We start from the raw sequence: 25,734 nt of genomic DNA, 5'->3' as shown, positions 1-25,734 counted from the left end.
CTCAGCCTCCCATCGCCGCTCTTCGGAGCACTTGAGATTCTCCACCCCCTGCGCCTGGCGGGCCTATCACACCCACCATCTCACTCTCCATCCTCTGCTTATGTTTGTTTAATACTCGGAGGAGTTGTCTGGCCGGGATTGGGTGTCTGAGGTGCGACGCTGAGAGATTTCCAATTGATGGAAGGAGAAAGGGAGCGAGGCCCGCTTGATGGCCGACCAAAGTGCTTTGGCTCAGAAGGCGTCGGGGCGGACTATTTACTGGGGAGAGCGCTTGGCCAGAGTGGAATGGAAACTGAAAAGACTTCAGTGGAGAGTTGGGGATTCTTTTTTTTTTGGAGAGAAAAGGCAGTTTTGTACAAAGTGAGAGCTTTCTGCTGGGTTGTGAGTCCTGAGTTCTTTAAAAACCTGGTGTTGGGTCCAAAACCTCCCTGATAATGTTGGGATATAATTAAGATAATGAAGGATGAAGTGATTAACAAATGTTTAATATAGATATGCTTAGAATAGGTCGTGCAACTAATCATATCCTCTAAGTTAAGTTGGTTAAAATACCAATAATAGTCACACACACACTAGGTGTGGCAAAATTATTCTCTGCATTTGACCAATCACCCTTGATCACCCCCTGACAAACTTGCCATACAAACAATATCCCGTTTGTTGACAAGAAAATATGACCGCTATGGAAGCACATTCAATCTCTTTATTAGACAGAGGTAACACGATCCGGTGGAAAAAAATATTGAACAACAAGTCATTGACCGAAGTGACAAACTTGCCATCCAAACAATACCCCGTTTGTTGACAAGAAAATATGACCGCTATGGAAGCACATTCAATCTCTTTATTAGGCAGAGGTAACACGATCCGGTGGAAAAAAATATTGAACAACAAGTCATTGACCGAAGTGACAAACTTGCCATCCAAACAATACCCCGTTTGTTGACAAGAAAATATGACCGCTATGGAAGCACATTCAATCTCTTTATTAGACAGAGGTAACACGATCCGGTGGGAAAAAATATTGAACAAGTCATTGACCGAAGTGACAAACTTGCCATCCAAACAATACCCCATTTGTTGACAAAAAGATATGACCGCCATGGAAGCACATTCAATCTCTTTATTGAGCAGAGGTAACAGAACCTGGTGGAAATAATATTGAACGACAAGTCAATGATCGAAGTGACAAACTTGCCATCCAAACAATACCCCGTTTGTTGACAAAACGATATGACCGCCATGGAAGCACATTCAATTTCTTTATTAGACAGAGGTAACACAATCCGGTGGAAATAATATTGAACAACAAGTCATTGACCGAAGTGACAAACTTGCCATCCAAACAATACCCCGTTTGTTGACAAGAAAATATGACCGCTATGGAAGCACATTCAATCTCTTTATTAGACAGAGGTAACACGATCCGGTGGGAAAAAATATTGAACAACAAGTCATTGACCGAAGTGACAAACTTGCCATCCAAACAATACCCCGTTTGTTGACAAGAAAATATGACCGCTATGGAAGCACATTCAATCTCTTTATTAGACAGAGGTAACACGATCCGGTGGGAAAAAATATTGAACAACAAGTCATTGACCGAAGTGACAAACTTGCCATCCAAACAATACCCCGTTTGTTGACAAAAAGATATGACCGCCATGGAAGCACATTCAATCTCTTTATTGAGCAGAGGTAACAGAACCTGGTGGAAATAATATTGAACGACAAGTCAATGATCGAAGTGACAAACTTGCCATTTAAACAATACCCCGTTTGTTGACAAGACGATATGACCGCCTTGAAGCACATTCAATTTCTTTATTAGACAGAGGTAACACAATCCGGTGGAAATAATATTGAACAACAAGTCAATGATCGAAGTGACAAACCTGCCATCCAAACAATACCCCGTTTGTTGACAAGAAGCTATGACTGCCATGGAAGCACATTCAATCTCTTTATTAGACAGAGGTAACATGATCCGGTTGAAATAATATTGAAAAACAAATCATTGATCGAAGTGACGAAACTTGCCCTCCAAACAATACCCCGTTTGTTGACAAGAAGATATGACAGCGATGGAAGCACATTTAATCACTTTATTAGGCAGAGGTAACACAATCCAATGGAGAGAATATTGAACAAACTTGCCATCCAAACAATACCCCGTTTGTTGACAAGAAGATATGACCGCCATTGAAGAACATTTAGTATCTTTATTAAGCAGAGGTAACACAATCCAATGGAAAGAATATTGAACAACAAATCAATGGTCGAAGTGACACACTTGCCATCCAAACAATACCCTGTTTGTTGACAAGAAGATATGACCGCCATGGAAGCACATTCAATCTCTTAATCAGGCAGAGGTAACACAATCCGGTGGAAAAAAATATTGAACAACAAGTCAATGACCGAAGTGACAAACCTGCCATCCAAACAATACCCCGTTTGTTGACAAGAAGCTATGACTGCCATGGAAGCACATTCAATCTCTTTATTAGACAGAGGTAACATGATCCGGTTGAAATAATATTGAAAAACAAATCATTGATCGAAGTGACGAAACTTGCCATCCAAACAATACCCCGTTTGTTGACAAGAAGATATGACAGCGATGGAAGCACATTTAATCACTTTATTAGGCAGAGGTAACACAATCCAATGGAGAGAATATTGAACAAACTTGCCATCCAAACAATACCCTGTTTGTTGACAAGAAGATATGACCGCCATTGAAGAACATTTAGTATCTTTATTAAGCAGAGGTAACACAATCCAATGGAAAGAATATTGAACAACAAATCAATGGTCGAAGTGACACACTTGCCATCCAAACAATACCCTGTTTGTTGACAAGAAGATATGACCGCCATGGAAGCACATTCAATCTCTTAATCAGGCAGAGGTAACACAATCCGGTGGAAAAAAATATTGAACAACAAGTCAATGACCAAAGTGACAAACATGCCATCCAAACAATACCCCGTTTGTTGACAAGAAGACATGACCACCATTGACGGACATTCAATCTCTTAATTAGGCAGAGATAACACTATCCAGTGGAAAGAATATTGAACAACAAATCAATGATCGAAGTGACAAACTTGCCATCCAAACAATACCCTGTTTGTTGACAAGAAGACATGACAGCCATTGAAGAACATTTAGTATCTTTATTAAGCAGAGGTAACACAATCCAGTGGAAAGAATATTGAACAACAAATCAATGTTCGAAGTGACACACTTGCCATCCAAACAATACCCTGTTTGTTGACAAGAAGATATGACAGCGATGGAAGCACATTCAATCACTTTATTAGGCAGAGGTAACACAATCCAATGGAGAGAATATTGAACAACAAATCAATGATCGAAGTGACAAACCTGCCATCCAAACAATACCCCGTTTGTTGACAAGAAGATATGACCACCATGGAAGCATGTTCAATCTCTTTGATAGGCAGAGGTAACACAATCCGGTGGAAAGAATATTGAACGATATATCAATGATCAAAGTGACAAACTTGTCATCCAAACAATACCCCGTTTGTTGACAAGAAGATATGATCGCCATGGAAGCACATTCAATATCCTTATTAAGCAGAGGTAACACAATCAAATGGAAATAATATTGAACAACAACTCAATGGTTGAAGTGGCAAACTTACCATCCAAACAATACCCCGTTTGTTGACAAGAAGATATGACCGCCATGGAAGCCCATTCAATCTGTTAATTAGGCAGAGGTAAAATCCGGTGGAAAAAATATTGAGCAACAAATCAGTGATTAAAGAGACAAACTGGCCATCCAAACAATACCCCGTTTGTTGACAAGAAGTTATGACCGCCATTGAAGCACATTCAATCTCTTTATTAGGCAGAGATAACACAATCCGGTGGAAAGAATATTGAACAACATATCAATGATCAAAGTGACAAACTTGCCATCCAAACAATACCCCGTTTGTTGACAAGAAGATATGACCGCCATGGAAGCACATTCAATCTCTTTATTAGGCAGAGGTAACACAATCCGGGGGAAATAATATTGAACAACAAGTCAATGATAGAAGTGACAAACCTGCCATCCAAACAATACCCCGTTTGTTGACGAGAAGATATGACCGCCATTGAAGCACATTCAATCTCTTTATTAACTCGAAGTAACACAATCCGGTCGAAAGAATATTGAACAACAAATCAATGTTCGAAGTGACAAACCTGCCATCCAAACAATACCCCGTTTGTTGACAAGAAGATATGACCGCCATGGAAAGACAATCAATCTCTTTAACACAATCCGGTGGAAACATTCAAAAGAGCTGGTGTCAAATATGAAAAAAAGGCAAAAAAAAACCACAGCTACATTAAAGCCCTCGATGACGTCATACGTCACTAGGCAACAGGCCCCGCCTTTTAAAAGCACAGACGCACTGACAAAGACTGACGTTTGAGGCGCAACCTAAATTGTCTTAATGACCAACAGCAAACAGGTGCGGGCGGAGAAAGGCGTGGAAAACACCAACAAAACAGGAAGAACCACCAAAATAAAAGCACAAGACAGGAATTAAAGGAATAAACACAGGAGAATACTCAAATTAAAAACAGGGCACAACCTGGTGCCACAGTATACATTTACATCATACATTAGCAGCCAGAACTTGTTGAATAAATCTTTTTGTGATTTAAATACCAAATACAATCCATGCAGATTTGAATTGTCATTTGTTGCAAGGTTCACAAAACTAAAGTTTATGCATAAGAAACTAGTCCTAGATACAAACTTTCACGTGGGGTGTCTGTTATGTACGGAGTCTAGACCGAACACATTTAGGCCCGGGAAGGTCCCAAAAGAACCCAGATGGTCCCAATGATGGATGGGGTTGTACAAATACTCCGGAATTTACCCAAAAGGGCCTTTTGGAGCACTGGGACGATTAAGGATATTTCTGTTTGGGGTACTTTGGGACCATGGAGTTATTTCAACAATCCATCAATCAACATGTATTTATATAGTCCTTAACAGCAGACATTCCCTGATCCAAACCCACATCTGAGCAAGAAAAAACACAAAAAGACCCCAAATGGGGAAAAAGGAGAATCCTTGAGAAGGGACAACAGATGTAGGGACAACTTCCAGGGTGATCGGCTGCAATGCATGTCGAGTGGGAACAATTTTTAGAATTGTTAAATTCATATATCAAGTGAGGGTCGGGTTCATAAAGTCATAGGAGGTCTTCTTCAGCCCACAGGCCATGACTCGGGTCAGCTAGCACCTCATCCAGACTGGTACAGAACCGCCATTTTAGGGTCTTTTTGCTACCTTCAAGGGGAAGTAAAAGTATAGGCCCACTTCCTTTCAGGAAGTCTAACGCTTTATTAACTGCAGCCCTCGTAACACTGCTAGCATTAGCCAGTAGCCACAATGACACATCACGTCCTCATCAATCAATCAATCAATCAATCAAACTCTATCTTTTATATTTCACGCCAAAGCAAGTGGCAACACAAAGTGCTCTACACCAAGAAAAGAGAGAAAGAAGAAACAACTAAACAACACACACACACGCACGCGCACACACACACACACACACACACACACACACACACACACACACACACACACACACACACACACACACACACACACACACACACACACACACACACACACACACACACACACACACACACACACACACACTATTGACAATAACAAAACAAAGGTTTGATTAAAAATACAACCTTGAAGGCATCCACACTGGGGAATAACTCAAATGAATGCCATCTAAAACATACTTTTAAAATATATGTACAAATAACATTTAAATAATGCATTATTGCATGAATAAAATAATGCATTATTGCATGAATAAAAACATAAGATAACAATAGTGAAAATAATAGCAATAACTAAAACAACTGAATAATGACAACTTTCTTGTTTAATTATGTACCAATGACTGTTGCATTCACGAACCCCGGGAATTATGAGAATCAACACATGCAAGTCATGTTTTGCATGCTGTGTATTGTTGCAATAATTCTTATTTTTAAATGTACTAATTATTTATCTTTTAACTCATGCAATTGAGGTATTTCAATTACAATTCCGTTCAAGTTGAATGTCACAAAAGTACATAAAAACTAAAATATCCTGTTTTTATTTGTACAAAAAATGTTTTATGTAAACAATTGTAGTCCCTGGTGCTGACATAGACAACATCCACTAACATCCTTGCAACTAACTAACTAACTAACTAACTAACTAACTAACTAACTCACCTGGCATCCTTCTGCTCACCTGAAGTCACCTGGCATCCTTCTTCAGCCCGGTGGAAACTCTCCTGACCCTGCTGGAAGTGCACACATTAGTGCTTGAACATGTGCATGCACACTGATATTGTGTACTTAAAATAGCATGGTGTACTTAAAATAATATTGTGTACTTAAAATGACATGGTGTACTTAAAATAATATTGTGTACTTAAAATGATATTGTGTACTTAAAATGACATGGTGCACTTAAAATGAGATGGTGTAATTAAAATAGTGTACTTAAAATTATATTGTGTACTTAAACTGATATTGTGTACTTAAATGATATTGTGTACTTAAAATGATAATGTGTACCTAAAATGATATTGTGTAATTAAAAATATATTGTGTACTTAAAATGATAATGTGTACCTAAAATGATATTGTGTACCTAAAATGATATTGTGTAATTAAAAATATATTGTGTACTTCAAATGATATTGTGTACTTAAAATGACATGGTATACTTAAAATTATATTGAGTACTTAAAATTATATTGTGTACTTAAAATGACAGTGTACTTAAAATGACATGGCGCACTTGAAATGAGATGGTGTAATTAAAATATTGTGTACTTAAAATTATATTGTGTACTTAAACTGATATTGTGTACTTAAAATGATAATGTGTACCTAAAATGATATTGTGTAATTAAAAATATATTGTGTACTTCAAATGATATTGTGTACTTAAAATGATAATGTGTACCTAAAATGATATTGTGTAATTAAAAATATATTGTGTACTTCAAATGATATTGTGTACTTAAAATGATAATGTGTACCTAAAATGATATTGTGTAATTAAAAATATATTGTGTACTTCAAATGATATTGTGTACTTAAAATGACATGGTGTACTTAAAATTATATTGAGTACTTAAAATTATATTGTGTACTTAAAATGACAGTGTACTTAAAATGAGATTGTGTACCTAAAATAATAGTGTACCTAAAATGATAGTGTAATTAAAAATATATTGTGTACTTCAAATGATATCGTGTACTTAAAATGATAATGTGTACCTAAAATGATATTGTGTAATTAAAAATATATTGTGTACTTCAAATGATATTGTGTACTTAAAATGACATGGTGTACTTAAAATTATATTGAGTACTTAAAATTATATTGTGTACTTAAAATGACAGTGTACTTAAAATGAGATTGTGTACCTAAAATAATAGTGTACCTAAAATGATATTGTGTAATTAAAAATATATTGTGTACTTCAAATGATATCGTGTACTTAAAATGATAATGTGTACCTAAAATGATATTGTGTAATTAAAAATATATTGTGTACTTCAAATGATATTGTGTACTTAAAATGACATGGTGTACTTCAAATTATATTGTGTACTTACAATTATATTGTGTACTTAAAATGAAATGGTGCACTTAAAATGACAGTGTACTTAAAATTAGATTGTGTACCTAAAATAATAGTGTACTTAAAATGATATTGTGCACTTAAAATTATATTGTGTACTTAAAATGACATTGTGCACTTAAAATAAGATTCTGTACTTAAAATGACATGGTGCACTTAAAATGAGATGGTGTAATTAAAATATTGTGTACTTAAAATGATCATGTGTACCTAAAATGATATTGTGTAATTAAAAATATATTGTGTACTTCAAATGATATTCCATCCATTTTCTACCGCTTATTCCCTTTTGGGGTCGCGGGGGGCGCTGGAGCCTATCTCAGCTACAATCGGGCGGAAGGCGGGGTACACCCTGGACAAGTCGCCACCTCATCGCAGGGCCAACACAGATAGACAGACAACATTCACACTCACATTCACACACTAGGGCCAATTTAGTGTTGCCAATCAACCTATCCCCAGGTGCATGTCTTTGGAAGTGGGAGGAAGCCGGAGTACCCGGAGGAAACCCACGCAGTCACGGGGAGAACATGCAAACTCCACACAGAAAGATCCCGAGCCCGGGATTGAACCCAAGACTACTCAGGACCTTCGTATTGTGAGACAGATGCACTAACCCCTCTGCCACCGTGCTGCCCAAATGATATTGTGTACTTAAAATGATAGTGTAATTAAAAATATATTGTGTACTTCAAATGATATTGTGTACTTAAAATGACATGGTGTACTTAAAATTATATTGTGTACTTAAAATTATATTGTGTACTTAAAATGAAATTGTGCACTTAAAATGACATTGTGCACTTAAAATTAGATTATGTACTTAAAATGACAGTGTACTTAAAATGAAATTGTGTACCTAAAATAATAGTGTACTTAAAATGATATTGTGTACTTAAATATATATCGTGTACTTAAAATTACATTGTGCACTTAAAATTTGATTCTGTTCTTAAAATGACAGTGTACTTAAAATAAGATTGTGTACCTAAAATAATAGTGTACTTAAAATGATGTGTACTTAAACTGATATTGTGTAATTAAAATGACATTGTGTACTTAAACTGTTATTGTGTACTTAAACTGATATTATGTACTTAAAATGATATTGTGTACTTAAAATGACATGGTGTACTTAAACTGTTATTGTGTACTTCAACTGATATTATGTACTTACAATGATATTGTGTACTTAAAATGACATTGTGTACTTAAAATGACATTGTGCACTTAAAATGATATTGTGTACTTAAAATGACATTGTGTACTTAAACTGTTATTGTGTACTTAAACTGATATTATGTACTTAAAATGATATTGTGTACTTAAAATTATACTGTGTACTTAAAATGACATTGTGTACTTAAACTGTTATTGTGTACTTAAACTGATATTATGTACTTAAAATGATATTGTGTACTTAAAATGATATTGTGTACTTAAAATGACATTGTGTACTTAAAATGAGATTGTATACCTAAAATAATATTGTGTACTTAAAACTATATGGTGTACTTAAAATGATATTGTGTACTTAAAATGACATGGTGCACTTAAAATGAGATGGTGTAATTAAAATAGTGTACTTAAAATGATATTGTGTACTTAAACTGATATTGTGTACTTAAATGATATTGTGTACTTAAAATGATAATGTGTACCTAAAATGATATTGTGTAATTAAAAATATATTGTGTACTTCAAATGATATTGTGTACTTAAAATGACATGGTGTACTTAAAATTATATTGAGTACTTAAAATTATATTGTGTACTTAAAATGACAGTGTACTTAAAATGAGATTGTGTACCTAAAATAATAGTGTACCTAAAATGATATTGTGTAATTAAAAATATATTGTGTACTTCAAATGATATAGTGTACTTAAAATTATAATGTGTACCTAAAATGATATTGTGTAATTAAAAATATATTGTGTACTTCAAATGATATTGTGTACTTAAAATGACATGGTGTACTTCAAATTATATTGTGTACTTACAATTATATTGTGTACTTAAAATGAAATTGTGCACTTAAAGTGACAGTGTACTTAAAATTAGATTGTGTACCTAAAATAATAGTGTACTTAAAATGATATTGTGCACTTAAAATTATATTGTGTACTTAAAATGACATTGTGCACTTAAAATAAGATTCTGTACTTAAAATGACATGGTGCACTTAAAATGAGATGGTGTAATTAAAATATTGTGTACTTAAAATGATCATGTGTACCTAAAATGATATTGTGTAGTTAAAAATATATTGTGTACTTCAAATGATATTGTGTACTTAAAATGATAGTGTAATTAAAAATATATTGTGTACTTCAAATGATATTGTGTACTTAAAATGACATGGTGTACTTAAAATTATATTGTGTACTTAAAATTATATTGTGTACTTAAAATGAAATTGTGCACTTAAAATGACATTGTGCACTTAAAATTAGATTCTGTACTTAAAATGACAGTGTACTTAAAATGAAATTGTGTACCTAAAATAATAGTGTACTTAAAATGATATTGTGTACTTAAATATATATTGTGTACTTAAAATTACATTGTGCACTTAAAATTTGATTCTGTTCTTAAAATGACAGTGTACTTAAAATAAGATTGTGTACCTAAAATAATAGTGTACTTAAAATGATGTGTACTTAAACTGATATTGTGTAATTAAAATGACATTGTGTACTTAAACTGTTATTGTGTACTTAAAATGATATTGTGTACTTAAAATGATACTGTGTACTTAAAATGATACTGTGTACTTAAAATGACATGGTGTACTTAAACTGTTATTGTGTACTTCAACTGATATTATGTACTTACAATGATATTGTGTACTTAAAATGACGTTGTGCACTTAAAATGATATTGTGTACTTAAAATGACATTGTGTACTTAAACTGTTATTGTGTACTTAAACTGATATTATGTACTTAAAATGATATTGTGTACTTAAAATTATACTGTGTACTTAAAATGACATTGTGTACTTAAACTGTTATTGTGTACTTAAACTGATATTATGTACTTAAAATGATATTGTGTACTTAAAATGATATTGTGTACTTAAAATGACATTGTGTACTTAAAATGAGATTGTATACCTAAAATAATATTGTGTACTTAAAACTATATGGTGTACTTAAAATGACATTGTGTACTTAAAAGTATATTGTGCACTTAAATTGAGATTGTGTACTTAAAATGACAATGTACTTAAAATGATATTGTGTACTTAAAATGATATTGTGCACTTAAATTGAGATTGTGTACTTAAAATGACAATGTACTTAAAATGATATTGTGTACGTAAAATTATATTGTGCACTTAAATTGAGATTGTGTACTTAAAATGACATTGTGCACTTAAAATTAGATTTTGTTCTTAAAATGACAGTGTACTTAAAATAAGATTGTGTACCTAAAATAATAGTGCACTTAAAATGTGTACTTAAAATGATATTGTGTACTTAAAATGATATTGTGTACTTAAAATGATATTGTGTACTTAAAATGACATTGTGCACTTAAAATTAGATTTTGTTCTTAAAATGACTGTGTACTTAAAATAAGATTGTGTACCTAAAATAATAGTGCACTTAAAATGTGTACTTAAAATGATATTGTGTACTTAAAATTATATTGTGTACTTAAAATGACATTGTGCACTTAAAATGAGATTGTGCACTTAAAATGACATTGTGTACTTAAAATTATATTGTGTACTTAAAATGACATGGTGTACTTTAAATGAGATTGTGTACCTAAAATTATATTGTGTACTTAAAATGACTGTTTACTTTAAATGATATTATGTACTTTAAATGACATTGTGTACTTAAAATGATATTGTGTACTTAAAATGACATTGTGTACTTAAAATGAGATTGTATACCTAAAATAATATTGTGTACTTAAAACTATATGGTGTACTTAAAATGATATTGTGTACTTAAAATGACATTGTGTACTTAAAATTATATTGTGCACTTAAATTGAGATTGTGTACTTAAAATGGCAGTGTACTTAAAATGATATTGTGTACTTAAAATTATATTGTGCACTTAAATTGAGATTGTGTACTTAAAATGATATTGTGTACGTAAAATGATATTGTGCTCCTGACCCCGCCTTCTTGCCAAAGTCGTCCCGACATCCGTCGGCTCCAGGAGGCGACTTCTGCTGGTCTTTGTGCGACGTGGCTGTCGTCAGCCTCCCTTCATCCAACGCTGGCACTGGCCCAGACACTAACGACAATCTCCTTACTTTTTTCCGCCGATGCGGCATCTTTGGGCGGCGGCAACGAGAGTTTTCAAACTGCCACCGGGGAGGAGGAACAAGCGGGGGGGGGGGGGGAGCCCCCGGTCAGCAGTTTGAGTGGAAACGTGGTTTAAAGAGGCCCCCCGCGGTCCTTCCCAAACACGCCGGGCGGGCACGACTAACGAGCACTTTAAGTAGCCAGTCAGCGCTCTTTAAACGGCGGCGCAAAGTGGGCGAAGGAGGCGGCTTCTAAAGGCTGCATACGGCTACATGGGGTCTTCCGCCCCTTCGGACCCCTGGCCCTGGTGGCCACGGCAGATGCCTGCGTCCTCACCCGTGCAAGGAGTGGCGGCGCTTTACAGGCGGGTAAGGACTGCCACTTTTAAGATGATGTCATTAATAAGAGAGGAGAACGCTGATTAAAAGTTGCAGGTGCATCAATTATACAGCGGGGAGAACAACTGCGGAGCATCTTTGATCTATTTCTTTTCACTCAGGCAAGAAATTAGGGGGAAAAAAGGAGAGTTCAGGCTTTGAACATTCCCACCTACTTGTTCATTATTTAATCATGGCAGCTGCTCAAAGTCTGTCAGAAGAAGTTTGACCTCCTCCATGCTTTTCCTATCCCGCATCTTTCTCCTGCACGCAGCTCTTAGTTCTGCCACAAAAACAAGTCCAAACGTGTTAAAGAAGGTTGGACCGCGGCCCCCAGGACCACCAGGGCCCGAGGATGAGCTCAGAACTAAAGACCTTGGCAAACGAATGCTGGCTCACGTTGGCAAGCACATGCTTTATATAAATAAATATATATATATATATATATATATATATACATGTATATATATATATATATATATATATATATATATATATATATATATATATATATATATATATATATATATATATATATATATATATATATATATATACATATACATGTATATATATATAAATATATATATACATGTATATATATATATATATAAATATATATATACATATATATATACATACATACATATATATATATATATATACATATATATATATATATATATATATATATACGTACATACATACATACATATATATATATATTTATATATATATACATGTATATATATATATATATATATATATTTATATATATATACATGTATATATATATATATATATATATATATATATATATATATATATATATATATATATATATATATATATATATATATATATATATATATATATATATATATATATGGATTTGACCATTGAAATTTGGTCATTTCCCAACCAATATTCTACAACACAAATACAACATTGAAACAACATACTTTCTGGCAACGTTTATTCAATGTCAGGTTCTGACGATTAGACCATTGAAATTTGGTCATTTCCCAACCAATATTCTACAACAAAACTACGTTGAAACAACATGCTTTTTGACAACGTTTAATCAATGTTGAGTTCTGACGTTGATTTAACGTTGGAATTTGGTCATTTCCCAACCAATATTCTACAACTCAAATACAACATGCTTTTTGACAACGTTTATTCAGTGTCAGGTTGTGACGTTGATTTGACATTGAAATTTGGTCATTTTCTCAACCAATATTCGACAACAAAACTTTGTTGAAACATGCATTTTAATGTTTATTCAATGTCAGGTTCTGACGATTAGACCATTGAAATTTGGTCATTTTCCTAACCAATATTAGACAACAAAACTACATTGAAACAACATGCGTTTTAACAATGTTTAATCAATGTTGAGTTGTGACGTTGATTTAACGTTGAAATTTGGTCATTTCCCAACCAATATTCTACAACTCAAATACAACATGCTTTTTGACAACGTTTATTCAGTGTCAGGTTGTGACGTTGATTTGACATTGAAATGTGGTCATTTTCTCAACCAATATTCGACAACAAAACTTTGTTGAAACAACATGCATTTTAACGTTTATTCAATGTCAGGTTCTGACGATTAGACCATTGAAATTTGGTCATTTTCCTAACCAATATTAGACAACAAAACTACATTGAAACAACATGCTTTTTAACAATGTTTAATCAATGTTGAGTTCTGACGTTGATTTAACGTTGAAATTTGGTCATTTCCCAACCAATATTCTACAACTCAAAATCAACATGCTTTTTGACAACGTTTATTCAGTGTCAGGTTGTGACGTTGATTTGACATTGAAATTTGGTCATTTTCTCAACCAATATTCGACAACAAAACTTTTTTGAAACAACATGCTTTTTAACGTTTATTCAATGTCAGGTTCTGACGTTTATTTTACCATTGAATTTTGGTAATTTTCCCAACCAACAACAAAACTACGTTGAAACAACATGCTTTTAAACGTTTATTCAATGTCAGGTTGAGTTATTGATTTGAACATTGAAATTTGGTCATTTCCCAACCAATATTCTACAACAAAACTACATTGAAACAACATGCTTTTTAACAATGTTTAATCAATGTTGAGTTCTGACGTTGATTTAACGTTGAAATTTGGTCATTTCCCAACCAATATTCTACAACTCAAATACAACATTGAAACAACATGCTTTTTGACAACGTTTATTCAATGTCAGGTTGTGACGTTGATTTGACCATTGAAATTTGGTCATTTTCTCAACCAATATTCGACAACAAAACTATGTTGGAACAACATTAATTTTAACGTTTATTCAATGTCAGGTTGAGCTATTGAATAGAACATTGAAATTTGGTCATTTCCTAACCAATATTCTACAACACAAATACAACGTTGAAACAACATGCTTTATGACGACGTTTAATCAATGTTGGGTTCTGACGTTGATTTTGACCATTGAAATTTGGTCATGGGGGGGCGCGGAGTTGAGGTGGGCAGGGTTGGGGGGGGGGGTCTATATTGTAGCCCGGAAGAGTTAGGGCTGCAAGCGATTCTGGGTATTTGTTCTGTTGTGTTTATGTTGTGTTACGGTGCGGATGTTCTCCCGAAATGTGTTTGTCATTCTTGTTTGGTGTGGGTTCACAGTGTGGCGCATATTTGTAACAGTGTTAAAGTTGTTTATGCGGCTACCCTCAGTGTGACCTGTATGGCTGTTGACCAAGTATGCCTTGCAGTCACTTACGTTTGTTTGCAGAAACCGCATACAACATGTGACTGGGCCGGCACGCTGTTTGTATGGAGAAAAAGCGGACGCGTCGACATGTTGTAGAGGACGCTAAAGGCAGTGCCGTCACGGCACGCCCTCAATATTGTTGTCCGGGTGAAAATCGGGAGAAATTCGGGAGAATGGTTGCCCCGGGAGATTTTCGGGAGAGGCACTGAAATTCGGGAGTGTTCTGGAAAAATCGGGAGGGTTGGCAAGTATGGCCTCGGGATTCCCTAGGAGGAGCTGGACGTAGTGGTTGGGGAGAGGGGAGTCTGGGCTTCTCTGCTTAGGCTGCTGCCCCCGTGACCCGACCTCGGATAAGCGGAGGGAAATGATGGATGGATTATTGTTTTGTTATTATATATTTATATTGTGTATATATATATATAATAACACAGATCTAAACTGCGCTCCCTTGTGGCCTGTGCCGTTTACTCCCCCCTGTACACAACAGTAATAGCTGCAAAAGGTGGACCCACATCATATTGAACCCTATGGGTTAGGAATGGGATGGCACTTCAACTTCATATGTGAGTCAAGGCATGTGGCCAAATACTTTTCGCAATATAGTGTACTTCCCTAAAGAGGAGACAACAGGTGTCTACCGGATGTTTCATTTATCTGCCCACTGCAGCCCGGCCGTAAAGGCCAAGGGGAAGACCCGGGACACGTTGGGAAGACTATGTCTCCCGGCTGGCCTGGGAATGCCTCGGGATCCCCCGGGAGGAGCTGGACAAACTGGTTGGGGAGAGGGAAGTCTGGGGCGGTTGGTAGAGTCACCGTGCCAGCAACTTGAGAGTTGCCGGTTCGATCCCCGCTTCCGCCATTCTAGTCACTGCCGTTGTGTCCTTGGGCAAGACACTTTACCCACCTGCTCGCAGTGCCACCCACACTGCTTTAAATGTAACTTAGGTATTGGGTTTCACTATTTGAGACACTACAGAAAAGCGCTATATAAATATAATTCACTTCTCTGCTTAGGCTGCTGCCCCCGCGACCTGACCTCGGATAAGCGGAGGAACATGGATGGATAGATTATTGTTTTGTTATTATATATTTATATTGTGTATGTATATAATAAAACAGAGCTAAACTGTGCCCCCTTGTGGCCTGTGCCGTTTACTCCCCCCTGTACACAACAGTAATAGCTGCAAAAGGTGGACCCACATCATATTGAATCCTATGGGTTAGCAATGGGATGGCACTTCAACTTCATATGTGAGTCAAGGCATGTGGCCAAATACTTTTGGCAATATAGTGTACTTCCCTAAAGAGGAGACAACAGGCGTCTACCGGATGTTTCATTTATCTGCCCACTGCAGCCCGGCCGTAAAGGCCAAGGGGAAGACCCAGGACACGTTGGGAAGACTATGTCTCACGGCTGGCCTGGGAATGCCTCGGGATCCCCCGGGAGGAGCTGGACAAACTGGTTGGGGAGAGGGAAGTCTGGGGCGGTTGGTAGAGTCGCCGTGCCAGCAACTTGAGAGTTGCAGGTTCGATCCCCGCTTCCGCCATTCTAGTCACTGCCGTTGTGTCCTTGGGCAAGACACTTTACCCACCTGCTCGCAGTGCCACCCACACTGCTTTAAATGTAACTTAGGTATTGGGTTTCACTATTTGAGTCACTAGAGAAAAGCGCTATATAAATATAATTCACTTCTCTGCTTAGGCTGCTGCCCCCGCGACCCGACCTCGGATAAGCGGAGGAACATGGATGGATAGATTATTGTTTTGTTATTATATATTTATATTGTGTATGTATATATAATAAAACAGAGCTAAACTGTTCCCTCTTGTGGCCTGTGCCGTTTACTCCCCCTGTACACAACAGTAATAGCTGCAGAAAGGTGGACCCACATCATATTGGCCAAATACTTTTGGCAATATAGTGTACTTCCCTAAAGAGGAGACAACAGGTGTCTACCGGACGTTTCATTCATCTGCCCACTGCAGCCTGGCCGTAAAACCCCGCCACCCCCCCCAACATGGCCGCGCTGATGGGCCCGCTCGTGCCATGAAAGCGGCGCCAGGAGCCGGGCGCAGGTAAGACGGCACATCTGTGACCGCGCACGTCTTTAATTGGCTCCAGCAGGTCATCGCCGCTCGCCTCTCGTTTGTCAGCCGTAATGTTCCAGCCACAGTCGGACTCAAATCCCGCGGAGGAGGAGAAGAAGCGGCGAAGGAGGAGGACGTTTAATTGAGTGGGAGTCAAGTGAAATGACACGCCGAGAACACGAGTGTGGCTTTAAAAAGCATGAAAGGCAGGAAGAGGGGGTGAGGTGGAGGGTCGCTCGGCCGACCCGTCGAATTGAAAGCGGCCGAGACGGCGAGTGACTCATGTGAGATAAAAGAGGCTGCCGCTGCGACGGCTAATGAAGAGCTCCTCCAGCCTCATTGTTTATTGATGCCGCTCCACGCCATCGCCGCTCGCCCATCACGCCGTTTAGAGGCCCTTTGCATAAAAGCCGTCACTTTTAAAAGACTTTTTCCTCCGCTCTGCTTAAAAGGGGGCCTGGGAGGAGGCGGGGCTTGTATCGGACCCGCTATAGGCCGCCGCCACCGCCGTGGAGACGGCGCAGGCTTTGAGGAGGCGACGACGGAACAAACGGCCCAGCAATCGGCGGTTGAAAAGGGAGCAAATGAGGCCGGCGGAAGCGACACAATGGCGTGGCGGAGGAGAAGAGGAAGTAAATGGGTATGCAAATGAGGCTTGTTTACGCAAACAAAGAACAACACGGCGTCCTTTGACACGCTTGAAGGTGCACTCAGACGCCGGAGGAGCGGCCAGAAGTCCTTCCAGGAACAAACGTTGGTAACGAGCAGTTCAAAAGGAAACGTCACTCAGCTCAGTTCATTAGAACTGGGGTGTCCTAACTTTTGCACATGGGACCCGCATTGAGCTAAGAAAGGAGCCGAAAGACGACTGCATGTAAACTAACAATATTTATAGACTATTCATATATACGTGTATAGTTTGTTATTATAATCTAGATATATAAGTCATATAATTGGTGTTGAGATTATTTATAGACTATTCATATATACGTGTATAGTTTGTTATTATAATGGATATATAAGTCATATAATTGGTGTTAAGACTATTTACAGACTATTCATATATACGTGTATAGTTTGTTATTATAATGGATATATAAGTCATATAATTGGTGTTAAGACTATTTACAGACTATTCATATATACGTGTATAGTTTGTTATTATAATGTATATATATAAGTCATATAATTGGTGTTAAGACTATTTATAGACTATTCATATATACGTGTATAGTTTGTTATTATAATGTATATATATAAGTCATATAATTGGTGTTAAGACTATTTATAGACTATTCATATATACGTGTATAGTTTGTTATTATAATGGATATATAAGTCATATAATTGATGTTAAGACTATTTATAGACTATTCATATATACGTGTATAGTTTATGTTATTATAATGGATATATAAGTCATATAATTGGTGTTAAGACTATTTATAGACTATTCATATATACGTGTATAGTTTGTTATTATAATGGATATATAAGTCATATAATTGATGTTAAGACTATTTACAGACTATTCATATATACGTGTATAGTTTATGTTATTATAATGGATATATAAGTCATATAATTGATGTTAAGACTATATACTATTCATATATACGTGTATAGTTTGTTATTATAATGGATATATAAGTCATATAATTGATGTTAAGACTATTTATAGACTATTCATATATACGTGTATAGTTTGTTATTATAATGGATATATAAGTCATATAATTGATGTTAAGACTATTTATAGACTATTCATATATACGTGTATAGTTTGTTATTATAATGGATATATAAGTCATATAATTGATGTTAAGACTATTTATAGACTATTCATATATACGTGTATAGTTTATGTTATTATAATGGATATATAAGTCATATAATTGATGTTAAGACTATATACTATTCATATATACGTGTATAGTTTGTTATTATAATGGATATATAAGTCATATAATTGGTGTTAAGACTATTTATAGACTATTCATATATACGTGTATAGTTTGTTATTATAATGGATATATAAGTCATATAATTGATGTTAAGACTATTTATAGACTATTCATATATACGTGTATAGTTTGTTATTATAATGGATATATAAGTCATATAATTGATGTTAAGACTATAGACTATTCATATATACGTGTATAGTTTGTTATTATAATGGATATATAAGTCATATAATTGATGTTAAGACTATTTATAGACTATTCATATAAACGTGTACAGTTTATGTTATTATAATGGATATATAATTCATATAACTGATGTTAAGAGTATGTGAAAGTTCAACTCTGACCTTGTTTACTTCCGTGACGACCTCCTTAAATTTTTGTAAACAATCAGAAATATCAAGCAGCTAACGTTGATTTGACATTGAAATTTGGTCATTTTTCCAACCAATATAAAATAACATTGAAACAACGTACTTTTTAACGTTTATTCAATGTCAGGTTGTGACGTTGAATTGAACATTGAAATTTGGTCATTTCCCAACCAATATTCTACAACAAAACTACGTTGAAACAACATGCTTTCTAACGTTTAATCAATGTCGGGTTGTGACGTTGATTCGACCATTGAATTTTTGGTCATTTCCCAACCAATATTCTACAACAAAACTACGTTGAAACAACATGCTTTTTAACGTTTAATCAATGTTGGGTTCTGACGTTGATTTGAACATTGAAATTTGGTCATTTCCCAACCAATATTCTACAACAAAACTACGTTGAAACAACATGCTTTTTAACGTTTAATCAATGTTGGGTTCAGACGTTGATTTGACCATTGAAATTTGGTCATTTCCCAACCAATATTCTACAACAAAACTACATTGAAACAACATGCTTTCTAATGTTTAATCAATGTCAGGTTGTGACGTTGATTCGACCATTGAATTTTTGGTCATTTCCCAACCAATATTCTACAACAAAACTACGTTGAAACAACATGCTTTCTAATGTTTAATCAATGTTGGGTTCTGACGTTGATTTGACCATTGAAATTTGGTCATTTCCCAACCAATATTCTACAACAAAACTACGTTGAAACAACATGCTTTCTAACGTTTAATCAATGTTGGGTTCTGACGTTGATTTGACCATTGAAATTTGGTCATTTCCCAACCAATATTCTACAACAAAACTACATTGAAACAACATGCTTTCTAATGTTTAATCAATGTTGGGTTCTGACGTTGATTTGACCATTGAAATTTGGTCATTTCCCAACCAATATTCTCCAACAAAACTACGTTGAAACAACATGCTTTCTAACGTTTAATCAATGTCAGGTTGTGACGTTGATTTGACCATTGAATTTTTGGTCATTTCCCAACCAATATTCTCCGACACAAACACAACATTGAATATATACGTGTATATATCATGTTAATATAATGGATATATAATTCCTATAACTGATGTTAAGAGTATGTGAAAGTTTGATACCTACTTTGTTTACTTCTGTGACGACCTCCTTAAAGTTTTGTCATCAATCAGAAATATCAAGCCGCTAAAATGCGCCAAACATGGATAAGTGTGGAGGGAGTGTTTTCACATTTTTCCCATCATGCATTGGAATGGAATTAAATGGGTGTAACTTTATATTTTATTCTATAACACCCTCAAAGTTCAGTGAGCAGGTTGTGTTATGTGTGACCATGTGTGTTAACTTTTTGTGTTGGTCGATTTGTTTTTCCTTTCACCATGACTAGGGAAGGTTGTTTGGATTAGGTCATATCAGTAAATGATGTTTTCCATCTTAATGTGAAGTGACAATACAAGCCTATTCTATGTTCACTTCAAGCAATATGGTGGTAAATTTGCAGCAAACAGATATAATATTAATAATAATAGTGCAATTGGTAAGTGTACATGCGGGGGAAAAACAAACATCGAGCCCGGACTGGAGGGCGAGGCAGGCATAAATAGCAGCCTGATAGGCAACTGACTGCAAGCAGGTGTGCCAGGCTGCCAATCAGGGACAGGTGAGGGGAAACGAGTGTGACATGCAGGAAGTGGAACTAAAAGAAGAGCGCTGACAGAAGTGTGGAAGAACATCTGGGAGGAAATACGAACAATCTGAAGATGAAACTGTGAGAAAGGACTTCCAGGTATTTCAAAGACAGACAACCACTTCTTGCATCACTTTTTCTTCCACTCTGCGTGTGTGTGAGTGTGTGTGTGTGCGTGCGTGCGTGCGTGTGTGTGTGTGTGAATACTAATGACAGAAGACAAGCTGTCCCAGCATCATGTGTTCTCCATAAAATGGGTAAATCCACATGGAAGTGGACGTGGGGAATCTCCTGCTTCTCTCTCACACACACACACACACACACACACACACACACACACACACACACACACACACACACACACACACACACACACACACACACACACACACACACACACACACACACACACACACACACACACACACACACACACACACACGCACAACTTGTATTTGTTACCTTTTTGAGACCTGAGGAAAAATGCCTCCCTCTTTAGGACCAGCCTTTCTAGATATATAAAGAAGTGTATTTGCAACATGGATAATATATACATACTATGCACATATAAAAAAGCTTGTTGTGAAAAATGAGTTCGAATTTCACAAGAAAAAGGTCACAATTTCACAAAAAAAATAAATTAATTTTGGCAGTATTATAATAAAAGTCGTCATTTTACTCAACGCAAGTCAAGATTTGACAAGAAAAACTATACATTTGTGCAATATTATGATAAAAGTTGGAATTTTTATAAGAAAACTTTAAAATGTTGGCAATATTATAATAATCGGAATTTTACTTGGCAAAATGATGACAAAAGTCATAATTTTACTCCAAAAAGTCACTATTTTACAAGAACACAAAAATTGGCAATATTGTTATAAAAGTCAGAATTGTATATGACAAATGTCACCACTTTGCATTAAAAAGTAATAATTTTAAAAGTAAATTTTTTTACGAGAAAATATTGCAATATTACGGAAACAGAAAGAATATGAGAAATTGTTCCCAATTTTATAACATTGTGAGAAAAAGATTATTTATTATTTTTTTATGTTTTTGAATTTTTTGTTTGTAATAGTTTTTTTAATCTTCATTATTTACTTCAAGTTATTACAGTATGTCTCTATATACATATATATATTTTTTTTTCCATTAATTTTGGCCAAAGGTGACATTTCAATTTCTTACACACACTTGTTATTTCATATGTTGACCAGATGGGGAGCACTTTTAAAAGCGACACACAGTCAATGTGAAAAATCCCTCATTTTGGGACCACCCTCATTTTGATAGATGTCACCAGCAGGGGGGCAAATGAGATCTCTATTTTTTTGTGATGTTCTTAAGGCCGATGACAAAGGAGTCAGGGACCACAGATGGCCCCTGTGCCGCACTTTGGGCAACCCAGCTGTAGAAGCTAACTGTTAATGGCCACTATAGTCTTAGTAGCGTAGTGTATGTGTTCATCCTATGCTCACATATGGCTTGTCTTACGTCAGCACCGCAAGTCGTAAAATCAGCTTTTTCCCGGGGATGAATAGGGACGTCCTTCTTTATCTTGTTTGATCATATATTGCTGCCTTTGCACCTGTCAATGTTTACTTCTGTACGCACATTAAATCAACAACAAAAATCCTGACTTTGGAGCAATGTTCACGGACTCTAGTATTTGGCTCTCTATTAGATGCAATGTTATTGGGACCAGGATTTATGTTCACACCTCCTCATATGGAAGATACTTTTCCTTCTTCATGTCTCAAGAAGGGCGGAAACACAAACACACACACACACACACACACACACACACACGGCAAGAGACTCTGGGGTCTCACCTCGGCAAACCTAAAGCTGTTTTCATGGTGGTGAGCTTGAGACCGGCAGGGTGGAGGTTTGATTCATCCTCCCGTGGAATTGGATTATTTCTGGATGTGGTGAACGACCCCTCCCCCCTACACATACACACACACACACACACACACACACACACACACACACACACACACACACACACACACACACACACACACACACACACACACACACACACACACACACACACACACACACCCACACACACACGCTCCCTCCTGTGCGTGTGGACGGACACATGCAGTTCATCATGCAGAAACACCCCCCTGCTGGTGGTCAGGAGGGTCGGACGGCGGCAGCTTTTAAGCGTCCCCGCAGTGAAGAAGACGTCCCTCGTTGTGAGAGTGCGGGCAGGATTTATGGGAGATCTCCTCCCAGCTGTGAAGACAATGCACTCTCACGTGTCTCCGCGGAGGGCCCGGCCGCTAAAATATCATCTTACAACCTTGCGAGGCTTTTATGTGGAGAGTTTGACGACGGGCATCTCAGCTCGAACACACACTACTGGGATGGGGGTTAAAACTAACAACAATAATCCAATGAATGAAAAACAATGGTATTTCAGTTTGAGCACATTATAAGATAAGGCCTCTTAGTTTGATACTCGCCGGTGGATTGGATTACTTCTCGTAGGAAAGAGGCCCTAATTGGGACTTGGGAATGCAAAAGTGATAGCCCTATCCTTAAGAAGAGACTACCTGTCCAGTTCAAACGCCAACCTTTAGGTTATGACTTCAAACAGTTGTTTTCCAGACACTAACACACAAACATCTCCTTTTGAATGAATGGAAAACATTCAAGTATGTTTTTTCGCAGAGCCGATACCGATTATTAGTAGTCAACGAAGCCGATAATCGATATTTGGAGGCCATATTAAATTGCAGTAAATGTCATTTAGACGGGAACTGCACTTTTTTGTAAACAATCATGAGAGACAAGAAAACAAAAGTTTTTTTTTTTTTTTTGCATTCTAACATGTAAAAATCATCTTGTTCCAGGCGGCCAATGAAGTGTATTAATCAACTCATCTTATGTTCTACATATGGTGAATGTTCATACTCGTCTTGGAGAAAGCAAAACCATCAGGTTTGAGTGAACAATGGTATTTCAGTTTGAGCACATAAAAAGATAAGGCCCCTTAGTTATATTTGCAAGTGGATTGGATCACTTCTCGTAGGAAAGAGGCCCTAATTGGGACTTGGGAATGCAAAAGTGATAGCCCTATCCTTAAGAAGAGACTACCTGGGTAGTTCAAACGCCAACCTTTAAGTTATGACTTCAAACAGTTGTTTTCCAGACACTAACACACAAACATCTCCTTTTGAATGAATGGAAAACATCCAAATATGTTTTTTTGCAGAGCCGATACCGATTATTAGTAGTCAACGAAGCCGATAATCGATATTTGGAGGCCATATTAAATTGCAGTAAATGTCATTTAGACGGGAACTGCACTTTTTTGTAAACAATCATTATGAGAGACAAGAAAACAAAAGTTTTTTTTTTGTTTTTTGCATTCTAACATGTAAAAATCATCTTGTTCCAGGTGGCCAATGAAGTGTATTAATTAACTCATCTTATGTTCTACATATGGTGAATGTTCATACTCGTCTTGGAGAAAGCAAACCATCAGGTTTGAGTGAACAATGGTATTTCAGTTTGAGCACATAATAAGATAAGGCCCCTTAGTTATATTTGCAAGTGGATTGGATCACTTCTCGTAGGAAAGAGGCCCTAATTGGGACGTGGGAATGCAAAAGTGATAGCCCTATCCTTAAGAAGAGACTACCTGTCTAGTTCAAACGCCAACCTTTAAGTTATGACTTCAAGCAGTTGTTTTCCAGACACTAACACACAAACATCTCCTTTTGAATGAATGAAAAACATTCAAGTATGTTTTTTCGCAGAGCCGATACCGATTATTAGTAGTCAAAGAGGCCGATAATCGATATTTGGAGGCCATATTAAATTGCAGTAAATGTCATTTAGACGGGAACTGCACTTTTTTGTAAACAATCATTATGAGAGACAAGAAAACAAAAGTTTTTTGTTTTTTTTTTGCATTCTAACATGTAAAAATCATCTTGTTCCAGGTGGCCAATGAAGTGTTTTAATTAACTCATCTTATGTTCTACATATGGTGAATGTTCATACTCGTCTTGGAGAAAGCAAAACCATCAGGTTTGAGTGAACAATGGTATTTCAGTTTGAGCACATAATAAGATTAGGCCCCTTAGTTTGATACTCGCCGGTGGATTGGATCACTTCTCGTAGGAAAGAGGCCCTAATTGGGACTTCGGAATGCAAAAGTGATAGCCCTATCCTTAAGAAGAGACTACCTGTCTAGTTCAAACGCCAACCTTTAAGTTATGACTTCAAACAGTTGTTTTCCAGACACTAACACACAAACATCTCCTTTTGAATGAATGGAAAACATTCAAGTATGTTTTTTCGCAGAGCCGATACCGATTATTAGTAGTCAAAGAGGCCGATAATCGATATTTGGAGGCTATATTAAATAGCAGTAAATGCTATTTAAAGGGGAACTGCACTTTTTTTGGAATTTTGCCTATCGTTCACAATCATTACGAGAGACAAGAAAACAAAAGGTTTTTTTGCATT

Source organism: Entelurus aequoreus, linkage group LG28, assembly GCF_033978785.1.
Source record: "Entelurus aequoreus isolate RoL-2023_Sb linkage group LG28, RoL_Eaeq_v1.1, whole genome shotgun sequence".
Taxonomy (NCBI): Eukaryota; Metazoa; Chordata; class Actinopteri; order Syngnathiformes; family Syngnathidae; genus Entelurus; species Entelurus aequoreus.
Note: the sequence above shows the minus strand (reverse complement) of the source record.